This window comes from Psammomys obesus, unplaced genomic scaffold (genome assembly GCF_907164565.1).
Source record: "Psammomys obesus unplaced genomic scaffold, mPsaObe1.curated_primary_1811, whole genome shotgun sequence".
NCBI lineage: Eukaryota > Metazoa > Chordata > Mammalia > Rodentia > Muridae > Psammomys > Psammomys obesus.
The window spans coordinates 23,081,888-23,086,706 of record NW_026593286.1 but is presented as its reverse complement, the minus strand read 5'-3'; the positions used below and the strand labels follow the sequence as shown (position 1 = coordinate 23,086,706).

At 37.5% G+C, this 4,819-nt stretch overlaps 1 protein-coding gene across 3 annotated transcripts in view; it reads right to left on the bottom strand.

The window, feature by feature from the left end:
* Positions 1-4,819, bottom strand: part of Erbb4 (erb-b2 receptor tyrosine kinase 4) — a 1,095,063-nt gene that overhangs the window by 182,196 nt on the left and 908,048 nt on the right. The gene's annotated exons all lie outside the window — the stretch shown is intronic.

Genomic DNA, 4,819 nt, shown 5'->3' with positions numbered 1-4,819 from the left:
TGTGTGTGTGTGTGTGTGTGTGTGTGTGTGTGTGTGTGTGTGTGTGTATGTGTAACAAACCTTAAGGCAATTTTACTTTGCTAGTCAAGGTCCTTTACAGTTATGGCTCTTAGAATTCCTGAAATCCCTTGGCAAATTTTACGTAATTGTAAGAACCTCTTTTTTTAAATTTAAGTATTTATTTATTACAGTTTATTCACATTGTATCCTCTCTGCAGCCCCCTCCCTCATCTCCTCCCAGTCCTACCCACCTTCCCTCTTTTTTTTTTTTTTTTTTTTGCCTTCCAGTCCACTGATAGGGGAGGTCCTCCTCCCCTTCTATCTGACCCTTGCTTTTCAGGTCTCACCAGGGCTGGCTGCATCACTTTCCTGTGTGGCCTGGCAAGGCTGTACCCCCAACCCACAGGGGAAGGTGATCAAAGAGCCAGCTACTGAGTTCATGTCAGAGACAGCCCCTGTATGCCTTACTAGGAAACCAACTTGGAAATTGAGCAGCCAATGGGCTTCCTTTGAACAGTAGGTCTAGGTCCTCTCCATGCATGGTCCTTGGTTGGAGTATCAGTCCTTGCAGCATCCCCTGGGCCCAGGTATGTTGGCTCTGTTGTTCTCCTTGTAGAGATCCTGACTCCTGCAAGTCTTTCTATCTCCCTCTCCTTCCAAAAGGATTCGCCACACTGGCTCAAGTTTGGCTAGGAGTATCAGTATATTCTTCAATACTTCGCTAGGCAGAGCAGAGGTCCTCTGTGGAAGGCTCCTGTCCAGTTCCTTGTCTTCTACTTCCAATGTCAATTAGCCTAAAAAGTCTGGATCCAGGGGGAACTGTAGAGTCTGATTCACCAGCTAATGACCATGTATGGAGAGGACCTAGAACCCCTGTTCAGATGTAGTCCATAGGCAGCTCAGTCTTTATGTAGGTTCCCAAGTAAGGGGAGGATAGGCTGTCTCTGACATGAATTTGGTTGCCTGCTCCTTTATCACTTCTCCCTGGTGGGAAGACCTAGCCAGTGCACATAGGAAGAGGACCCAGGCAGTCCTGATAGGCTAGGGTCAGACAGCAGGAGAGGAGGATCCCCTACCAGTGGACTAGGAGAACGGGATGGGGGAGCAGGGAGGGCGGGAACTGGAGAAGATGATGGAGAGGGCTACAATCGTGATATAAAATGAATAAATTGTAAAGAAAAGAAAAGAAAACCCCAAAATTCCACAAACTGAACTATATAAATTGCTATAAGAAGATTAAAATGTATTTTTAAGACATATAATAAATAAATAAACCTAAAAAAAGAAATTATTAAATAGTAAGCTGGCAAGATGGTTCAGAGGTCAAGAGCACTGTCTGGTCCCAGCACCCACATGGCAGCTCATAACTATCTGTAATGCCAATTCCAAGGGATCTGACACCTTCACACTAAAGCACATAAAATAACATTACATAAATTATATTTTTAAAAATAATTCTTTCCTTCAGTTTGTTAGATTGGAGGAAACAGAAATTTATGTATGATAATATACTATCATAAATTACCTAGATGAACAGTAAAATAATTCATATATTCAGAGTAATCATTCATCAAAACTTCAAGTGGTATGTAACACCTACTTATAGAAAGCAAATTCTTCATTTCTTAGATTTTTAATTAAAATCCACAGCTGTGTTAAAATATGTACTGAAACAGCAGAAACTGAAATTTATTTAAAATTTTAAAAAAACATCATAAAGATAGCCAGTATTTGAAGGTTCTTGCCAGTTCCAGTGATTTCTAAGCACAAAATATGTAATTAAATGTGAAATGTAATTAAAGAAGCAACATACTTCAGAATATCCATATCAGTACGGGAATTACTGAGATTTTTAACATTAAGGAATTTTGCATGATAAATTCATTTTCTTTTTGAAGATGTGATTGAAATATTTAAATACTTCATTCAATAGTATTTGGCAGACATGCCTATCTTTGGAAACAAAAACTTGCATATATTCTGCTTTTGAGATAAATCTTTGAAATCGTCATTTTCAAAGAAATCATCAAATAAAGAAATGTATCGGATCCAGAAACAAACACAAAGCGGTCTGTGGTCATACACTCTGTCAGACCCTGCAGGACAATACTGACCTGACAGGTAAATTGTGCTATTTGATACAACAAACTGTTATTTTACTGTTACTGTTACATGTTAACCAACTGCTTTCAGCTTAGATTTGAGGCCCCCTTTACAGAATGAAATGCACACCCGTAACCTATCCGGAAGTCAAAGGCTGGTGGGATCATATGGCCTAGGTTCCAACTTACTATTGTTTGTTCACTGATCCTGCTGTCAGCTTGCCTGAGCTGATCTCAGTGTCGGATGAGAGGGGCTTCTTTTGTGGTGGCCGAAATACGTAGAGACTCCTAGTCAGTCAAAGTACCGATAAATGGTGACTGTGAATATCTATTCCTACCTGATGCCTGGGAAATTTTTGGTCTCCTCACCAAGGTTCAGGGAGGTTTGTAAAAGAGGAGGAAGAGAGATAGTAAGATGCTGGAAGGTGGGGAGGAGCGCTGTGAAGGGCTTTTTTTCTGGATGCAGCATGCCTAATGGACTCATGCACTCAGTGCAGCTGTGATTACTTGAACTAGCCCTGCACAAAATCAAGCAAGCAAAAAGTGTCAGGCTAGGAGGAGGAGGAACTAGTATGACTTGGGAGCAATCACAGGAGAAGTGTGATTGTTTATCTCCGGGAGTTTGGCCAGTGGGAGGTCGCACAGGTTCTAGGGAATGTCCCCACACATGCACATAGCACCGGCACCAAAGGGACCCAGTGGGTTATTAGGAGAAGCAGAAAGAGGAGAAGGAGGAACAGGAATCAGAGGAGGAAGAAGAAGATGAAGAGGCAGAACAGTATGATGATGGTGAGAACAAGAGGGGGGACATGAAGTTGGGAGCTGGAAGTTCGGCTGAGATCCAGGAATTGATGGAGGAGGGGAAGGAGGGATGGATATGCGCTCATTTCACTGCACACATGTATGAAATTCTCGAAGAGATTTCTATAGTTTTAAAATAAATTTAAAATATAAAAGCACAAGTAGTTATTCGGTGCCCAATATTATCCATCCATATTCTAACGATTTAATTACATACGTTCTTGGAAACTTTCAACACAGAACAGAAACAGCACTTTCCATGTACAAAACATTTTCACACAGAATCTTCCGGTTGAGGGATGATTGGTCATAGTTTTTTTTTGTTTTGTTTTGTTTTGTTTTGTTTTTCTAATTTAAACAACAAGTTATGAAACTGGAGTCAAATTATATTAATAAAACCATATGCCTTTATGGAAATATAAATTTGAAATTATAAATATTTCCAAGATTTTAGAAGTCTAGTATAGTAAACTGCTGTCTCTTAAATATTCTCATATTTTTAATCTTCATTATTATTGTGCACACACATAAGGTTGTGAGTGTGTGTACCAGTATGCATGTGGGAACAGAAAGTGACACAGAGTTAGTGCTTCCTTTCCACTGTTAAGTGGGTTCTAGAGATTGAACTCAGGAAATCAGTTTCTGTGCCAAGTGCTTTACCCACTGAGCTCTCCTGCCAGCCCACTACTGTATATTTTTGGTAAAGAAGTAAAAGGGTGTACCCTTTATAAAAATATAGGATGTAGCAATTAGTTGTGACAATATGAATACATTTGATATAATTTTTAAGCAATAGGAGAATAATCTACAGTAGTATTTTCTGTGGATATCACATCAATGTAAACCATGTAATTAATGAACAAAGAGACTATAAAGGCACCTTAGAGGCATGTCTTGTCATATACTAATTATCAAAGTTTTTTGTTTTCTTTTTTTTAGATTCAAATACTATGCACCAGAAGATAGAAATTATTATTTTGACTTTGCCTTTCTGGTTTAATTTAATAGTGGAATTTAAACACTTTAAAAGTCAATTTGGACTTCTACTTTTCATTAATTTTGAATTTACTAGAAAGAACTGAAAAACTGTATTATGATAAGAGATATAGTGTGCTAGATATTTTCCCATTAATTTTAACATAATTGCAAAAAGAAACGCTATGTCCAGTGTGCATGTCTGAACTGCCTCAAGGATGATCCAATTAAAACCTGATATGGTTTAGACACACAGCTTGCATATTGAATTCAGGCACAGCACCCAAAGAAATTACTGTTTTGGCTCCTTAGCTCCATAATTCGCTGCCATGAAGCAATGAGTTTCATACGGATGGGGATTATTCTTTGCTATTTTACTTTTCATTGTTGTTTACATTTCACAAGCGAATAGATCAAATTTGGCACTCCATATTTCAATACTTTGAATGACTACTCAATCATACTCTTAAAATAAGTGCATTCAGCAAGATCATGAGATTTTTTTCTAGCATGATCATTTCAGTAGCACATGCAATAAATCTCATAGTTAATGTTCATCAACTCACATGATTTAAGTGTTAAGAAGATTTTGGGATCCTTGAGGATATGTGATATGGTTTGAGTTAGAACAAGATCAAAACACAGAATTTGGATTATCTGACTCATTTTCTATATTGCTGAGTCTTCATTCTGGAACTTAGGCAAACAACGAGTAAAAGTACTTATTTATCTGAATACAAAACAGAAAAACCACACTTCATGCTTCAGTACTCACGTACAAAAAGTATATATTGTGTTCTGACTTTAAATATGTGAATGTACTTCAATATTTTAATATATTGATGTATATTTTATGGATCTGTGAATGAGTAATATATACTGATATCAACTTACTATAATATAATATAATATAATATAATATAATATAATATAATATAATA